Below are 8,459 nucleotides of genomic sequence, written 5' to 3' on the forward strand. Positions count from 1 at the left end.
AATTAACAAGCTTCCAAACCGCTGGAAAAAATGTGTAGAGCGTGAAGGACACTATGTAGAAAAATAATCAATAGTATTTTTGTATTGTTTTATAAATAAATATTAAGAACGAATTCCGGTCAATATTTGATTCACCCTCGTATATTAAAAGAAGGGCTACAAGAGGGCGCAGTTAACTCACCAATATTTTTAATATTTACATGTCAGATATATTAACGCTTTTCGGGCTAAACGAATCACCCCTCCTTAGAGCAATTGCGTTTGCTGACGACGTAATCGTATACGTCATAAATACAAATCTAGATACCGTTAAAAAAGAACTGCAACAAATTTTCAGAGCGATAATTGAATACCACAATACGTGGAAACTAAAAATAAATCTGGACAAATGCGAAACAGTACTATTTAGGCCTAACACAGTTCAAATGCACAAAAATTTTGCCCTAGTGTGGAGGGACTTTGGTATAACACCCGGAGAAAACCTCCCCCAGATAGCGCATAACACAGTAGTAAAATATCTGGGCTTGTATCTCGACGAAAAACTGAGATTTAATATTTACGTAAAAAAGCAAATAGTTAAAGTCAAAGCAGCTTATTTCAGATTCCGCCGGAGAGAATTTTTTGAACACATTTTTTAAGGGACATTTTGAGATACTTAAACCCATTTTGCTTTATTCTATTTTTTGGAAATTTTATATATTTTTCCTTAAGGACACGTGATACTTAGAAAATGATTGATTTTACGAGTTTTAGATTCCTCCGGCTTTTTTATAGAATAATAAATATTTAGTCTTAAAAGTTTGGGAAATGATAGCGAACATGCTAACGGACGTCCCTGCACACTTTTTTCAGTTAATTTAAAAAAATTTAATTTTACTAAATTTGATTAATTTGTATGGCGCTTAGGAATTAGTACCGATTTTATCAGTGTTAGACTCCCCCAGCTTTTTTCCTAGATTGATCAATATTTTGTCTTCAAAATATGGGGAATGATAGTGAATATGCTAACGGACGTCCGTACACACTTTTTTTATGAATTAATTTTTTTTTTTAATTTTATTTCAAAAAACGTGTGTGTATATTTCGAGGTTATGAGTGTTGCAATAAAAATGTTTGATTTCATAAATAATTTCCAAATTATCGGAATGTCAGAGTTAAAAAATGACGTAACCTCAAAATCATGTACATGCATTAAAGCACAATACATTTTTTTGTTATTATCCTTCAGAAAAGAGCCCGGGGACGTCAGTTATGATATTTTATAGCATATCAGAATTCACTTTTTAAAAATTTTCATTTTTGTGGAAAAAACAGGGGGAGCTGTACCCGATTGACCACACGACGAAGTATCACATGCCATTAACCATCGTATATTCATTGTATAATTGCATAATAATTAATTAATTAATAACGATGAAAACTGCAACCTTTTTAGGAATAAGATTTTCAAAAACATATTCTTCGGTAGCATAGTGTTAAGTATCCCCGCCAGTGGCGCTTTGAGCATCGTGCGTGTGCAGTTCGTCCTCAGCATCAAGGCGCAAAACGGAAGCTATTTTTCCAACTAAAAAGCTACTTTGTCACCAAAAATAGTGTCCGGTAATACCTTAAACTGATATCATACAAAAGAAATTTAAAAAAAGGGATATAAACATAATAATTAACGTTGATTTAGCCAGTGTGTGAAATATGTGCGTCGCATCAAAACGATCAATACGGATTTAGAGTACAGTGCTCGTGCTACGAAAAATGGCCAGTTGCGAACCCGCAATTAGCAAAATAAAGCGTAACTTTCAAAACAGCTCAAGCCTGGCTAAGCAAAATGACTCTCAAAAAACTGAGAAAACATTCTTTAGGAATGCTTCAATGGCGCAAGGAAAAGCCGAAATTCTATTTAAACCAGAAGACAGAAAACTGATGAAAAGCTGCTACAAAAAGAGAAAATCAATACTAAAGCTTTAAAAAACGTCACAACAAAGCAAACATCATCCATCCAGAAAAATGAAAAGGACAAGCTAGAATCCATAAATGAAGTCAACACTACTAAGCAGAAAGGCGATGGATCCAGTAGCACCAAATCGATAACAGATTTCCCCGACATTATCGACAACAAAGCAGCTATCGATATCGCGGCGATCGTTCCTCCCGTCAGCGATAATATTAAATGAGACAAAATGCAGTCGCAGTTAGAAGTCAACGCCCAATTAAAATCCAAGCAATTAAAACCAGTGCAGGCGGAGAAAGTTTACACTTTCCCAATCCCGAGTACAGAAGAAGAAAAGGCAGAGGCCGCAGATAGTTGGGAGAAAATGTCCAACCGGAAAGCCAGAAGAAATGAGCGGCTGAAAGTAAAAACGGGACATGTAAAATTTGGGAGTAAAAATGGAAGAAAAATTTGTCGGAGTAAAAAGGGAACAAAAAAATCTTCCGAGTAAAATCGGAACAAAATTTCTTCCGGGTAAAAATTCGATATACTGTTTCTCCGAGTAAAAACGGAACAAACGAGCGCGCGGCTCAAGGGAGGGGATGTACGCACAACTGTTAGGTGGGGATAGAGGCTTGACCCGTGCCCAGCTTTGGTTTATCATTTGAACAAGACTTTAGTGTCCCAAATCAAAAACAATAACAAAAAAGTAAAATACAATAGTTTACAAAAATAAATAATAACCGCTATTCTGATTACAAATTTAATTAATCTAATTATTACTTTTGATGGAAAAAATCGACATTTTTAATAACTGAAAATCAAAGTTTTTTGGAAATATAAATTACAATTACTCAAAGCGAAATATGGAAAAAACTGTGTTATGATAAAGTAATATGCGTATCGTAGTTCAGCAAAGCATAAAAATGATGAGCAATTTAAAAAAATGTTTTATAAATCAAATCTTGATGCCTGACAGTCTTTTTGAACTTGCGTTAGAAAAAGTAGCACAGCATTATTTAATTTAGACAGACCTCGAGCGGTAAAGTTACTCCGTATCGTAAAAAGGAGCTGTCTAAAGATGCGAAAATACAATAATTATTATGTTGTTTTTGTCTTCGAATATTTCTTTAACTAAAACCGGTCAAAAGGACTCTCTTTATATGTACGTACACATAAAACAGACAAAAAATAATACAAAAAAACGCGTTTGCTCCCTAAAAAATGGCATACATATCTTGCATTCCAAGAGTTTCAATTTGTTTTATCAACAAAGAAAATTCGATTAAAAGAAAAGTTTGCAATAAGAATAATTGATTTTGAAATTCAATACCTTATCCAAGAAGGTTTTTTTATTCTCCAAAAATCACTCTCAATATTCTAAATGAGCTTTTTGCGACATACGACCTTGTGTAAAAGAATCGAAAATATACAATTTTCTCCATCTTTCCCATAAAAAGGCATAATTTTGGGATTAGTAGTTGTTTAAATGATTCCCAAATCCCAATTGTTTTCAAATAAAAATATTGAGTAAAAAAAGTATCAACTTTTCAACAATAAAAAGTTACTCTCAGCGTTCGTTAATTGGGTCATCAATTCCAGGAAAATCTTAATTTTAATTATTTATCAGGGGAAAAAATGAAACATGTAAGATTTTTTTTAACACTTTCAAAATATGCTCAATAAAAAATATTACTTATAACCTTCATAAACGGTATCATTCGTTTGAAAAATAATACATTTTCAGGATTGACAGGGAAAAAATTGTATAATACAATAATAATTGTTTAAAAAAACTGAAAATGAGTTTTAAAATAATTCAAAGCTTTACTTTGAAATAATTGACGTCTTTGTGAAATCTTTTTAATCGATATCTTTAGGAAATCATTTAAATCCTTTTCGAATATTTAAAAATATTACAAATATTTGGATATATTTGTGAAATATTTGGAAATATTTGTGAAACTGTTGAAATATTTGAGAAATCATTGAAACCTGTAAAATCTTTTAAATCTATCAGAAATCTTTACGAAATATTTGAGACCTTCGTGAAATCTTCGAAATCTTTATTATTTTATTGCAATATGTGTAAAATATTTAGAATATTTTTTCAAATATTTGTTATACTTTTGAAATTGTACAAATATTTCGAAAATGGTTTAAGTCTTTGTGAAATCTTTTTAAACTATCCGAAAGCTTTGCGAAATATTTGAAAATTTTGTGAAATTTTTAGAAAATCATTGAAATCTTTATACAATATTAACAATATTTATAAATTATTTGATGATATTTGTTAAATTGTTTAAATCTGAACGACATTTTTTAAGTCTTTCAGAAATAATTGAAATATTTGAGAAGTCTTCCCGGAATATTTGGAAATATTTTAAATATATTTTTTGATCATTTGCATACTCTTGAAATCTTTGTGGAATCATTGGGAAATCATGTATGCCTTTCTGAAATCTTTTAAAGCTATTCGAAATCTTTCAAATTTTTTGAAGTATTTGGTAATATTTGTAAAAATAATTGAAATCTTGATGAAATCTTTACGAAATATTTAAAATCTTTGGAAAATCATTGAAATCCTTTGAAAATTTTTCGAAGTACTTGGTAAATTTTTTAAATTGTTGAAATCTTTGGGAAATTATTGAAGTCTGCAAAATCCTTTAAATCTATCCGAAATTTTCGCGAAACCCTTAAAATCTTTGTTATTACTTTCGGAAAACATTGAAATCTTTGCAAAATCGTTGAAAATCTTTGCGAAATCATTTTTTGTTCAAAGTCTTTGACGTTTTTGTCAAATTTTTTTTAATCTGCCTGAAATCTTTACGAAATATTTGAGATCTCTGTAAAAAAATATTTTTAAACTATCCGAAACCTTTGCGAAATTTTTGTAAAATCTTTAGAAAATCATTTTTTGTGAAATCATTGGGAAATCACTTATGCCTATGTGAAATCTTCTAAATCTATCCGAAATCTTTGAAATATCTTGGAAAGATTTGTGAGATTATTAAAATATTTGTAAAACCATTGGGATATCATTTTTTTATATTTAAAAAAATTATTGTAATCTCTGTGAAATCTTTGCAACACCGTTGAAATATTCTTAATCTATCCGAAATCTTTTCGAGATATTTTAAATCTTGTGGAAATCATTAAAAGCCTTTGAAAATATTTTTGAATTATTTGTGAAATTTTTTTAATCTTTGTTAAATTATTGGCAATTAATTCATGCATTTGCGAAATCTTTTAAATGTATAGAAAATCTTTGTTAATTTTTTGCGAAATATGTGAAATATTTTGAAATATTTTAAGAATATTTGTGAAAATGATTAAAATCTGTCTGTTATATTTGAATAATACAGCCACACAAAAAAAGTGTGCGGATCTGGTAACAAGACACACGTATTCCTATGGATTTTGGGGCGCTGAATTCAAATTCAGTATCAAAAATCACCCATCACGTCATGGATGAGCCATAACCTCAAAAAATGACGAAAAATCATGCACTGAGGCAAATAAATTTCAAAATAATGCCAGTGATGCAAATTTTCACTTCAAAAACATGTCGACAACTGTGAAGGATCAACCCTTGCCTGATATCAACTTATTTAACATAACTTTACCCAACAAAAACCTAACCTCACCTAACCTGAACTAACAGAAATTTATTGAACTACACGTAAAGCTCTGGAAGCATATTTTCCCAGTAGCAAATGTGTGCTACATCGAATGGGTCAACTCGAGCCTAACCTAGAAATAAATCTAACCTAGCCTAACCTAACCTAACCTCACGAAACACAATTAAACTGATTGTGTTGTCTCGTTGTGTTTGCGATACCGTTTCATTCAGCTTTGGCTTAACCTACATAGAGGTTTAACCTATCCTAACCTAACAAAACCTGACCTAACCTAAACGATTACGCTGGCAACCCTGTTCTTGCGTACTTTCATATTTTGACATTAATAGCAGTGAATGTCTCGAGTTTCGTAACCGCTTGTTGCTAGCATTATTTGCCTGTGTCTGTAACCAGGGCACCTCCACGCGGTGACGGTGGGCAACGGATCCACATTGGCTGAGTCCCTGAGTAAACGGCGTTCATGCCGTCATGGCTGATACAGGTAAAAAGTGTATTACGAAGCAGGGAAAAACCCCAGTATCGGCGTCTGGTCAGGGTGGGAAAGCGGGCTCTCCGGCGTCGTCATTATGCAACCCTAGCTCTTCATCAATGGATCACTTGGTTGGTGTAGAGTCTCATGCTACAAGGAAAAAAACCGCGAGCATTTCTCAATCGCATGTCTGCAAGAATAGCTCAGATTAATTCTGTTACATTTGCAGTAAATATGAAGTGAGCAGTTTGCGAAAATCAATCGACTAGGAAGTGAAAAGTCTTTACGAAAAGTGTTTTGGCCGTAAATTGCTGCACCAACAAACAAAATGGGTTTCTCACGTCATTTGCAATTCCTGCAGACTTATGTTGTATCGTCTAAAAAATTCAAACAACGAAAAGTACCGCAAGTACTCTGTAACAACCACATGGAAAAAAACCGTTATTGCGAAGGACTGCTACTTTTGCATGAATTCCGTAAAAGGGTTCAACGCCAAAAATAAAAATAACATTTCGTACATTAATGTGTGCACAGTCACAATAGCAATTGAAATCAATAAAAATGCACGCCAGACTGATTTAAGCGCTTTAGAAGATGATAGAATGGAAGTTGAAAGTCAATGTCATGGAGACGGTAGTGAAACCAGTGATCGGACAGAAAATAGTGCTGATGATTCCAATGAAAATGACGAAAAAGATTACGAATATGGCGTGCATAAAATGAAATTGAAGGTTCCAATATTAGTGTCGCAACTAGAACTGAATGATTTTATTAGAGATCTTGGATTACCGAAAGACGGCGCTGAATTTGCTGCTTCATTTCCAAAAACAAGAAATCTTCTAGAGCCAAAGACAAAAGTTTCATTCTATCGCGACAGGGACAAAGAATTCAGAAAGTTTTTCTTTAAAGATGAAGAGACGTCTTAATGTACTGCACTGACGTTAACGGACTAATGAACCACTTGAAGAAAAATGTGTACAGAGACGAAGAATGGCGACTTTTCATTGATTCGTCAAAACGCAGCATTACGGCTGTTTTACTGCATAACACGAATACTTACGCTCCTATCCCTATAGCTCACTCAACGGCCTTTAAGAGATTCATTCTAACCTGATACTCATAATATCATCAACCAAAGCCTAGTTGATCCAGAAAAAATTTTACTACCACCCCTCCACATAAAGCTTGGGCTCATGAAGCAATTTGTCTAGGCGTTAGACAAAGATGGACAATGCTATAAGTATATATCCCTTAAATTCCCGAATGTTTCAGACGCTAAATTGAAAGAAGGAGACTTTGATGGACCACTGATTCTAATATTGACAAGAGATACTAATTTCGTGAGCCACATGACGAAAATTGAAATGGACGCTTGGGAAAGTTTTAAAGCAGTAAACGCAAATTTCCTCGGTAACAAAAATAGTCCAGACTACGAGAATATTGTTGCGAAAATGATAAGAAACTACAAAAAGTTAGGATGCTTGATGAATTTAAAAATTCACTTTCTAGATTCCCATCTGGATAAGTTTCCAGAAAATGTTGGTGATTTCAGTGAAGAACAAGGGGAACGTTTTCATCGAGACATAAAAGTGATGGAACAACGATATCAGGGTAGATGGGACGAGGTCATGATGACTGATTTTTGCTGGATGTTGAAAAGGGAAACGAATGTAGGTCTTAAATGTAAGCGTAACCCTTTGCATCGTTCCTTCGAAGAAAAAAGGACACGTTACGGCAGGCAGAAAATAGACTAAAGTAGGTCTATAAATCAATTTAATTACGATAAAAAACAAGATAAAATGTAAACACGAAAGATAGTATAAATATATCCCTTAAGTTTAAGAAAAGCAGAGAGAAAAAAATTTTGAATAAAACTCTTATTCATTTGCATGTTTAAGTTACAGTTCTACATTTTAATTGATAAAAACATTGTCAGGTTAATTGAAATGGGGTCAATTCTACTTGTAGTTCTAAGTATCTTCAAATGAGTAATGTGCGTCCAAATTTTTAACCACCTGTATTAGAATGAAATGAATTTTATTGTGTTACAACGGGAACACTTAAGTTAAGTTGTGTTGCGTTAAGCAAAATTTTGTTAGGTTCTGTTAAGTTAGATTCATTTGTAGGTTAAGATCGAGTTAACCTATTAAATATAGCACACATTTAAGACTGAGAACCGTACGCTTACATAGCTACACGTGTGGTTGAATTTCATTCGGCTAGGTTAGGTTAGGTCAGGTTTTGTTAGGTGAGGATAGGTTATACCTCTATGTAGGTTAAGCCGAAGCTGAATGAAACGGTACCGCAAACACAACGGGACAAGACAATCAGTTTAATTGTGTTTCGTGAGGTTAGGTTAGGTTAGGCTAGGTTAGATTTAATTCTAGGTTAGGCTCGAGTTGACCCATTCGATGTAGCACACATT

Source organism: Belonocnema kinseyi, chromosome 10, assembly GCF_010883055.1.
Source record: "Belonocnema kinseyi isolate 2016_QV_RU_SX_M_011 chromosome 10, B_treatae_v1, whole genome shotgun sequence".
Lineage (NCBI taxonomy): Eukaryota > Metazoa > Arthropoda > Insecta > Hymenoptera > Cynipidae > Belonocnema > Belonocnema kinseyi.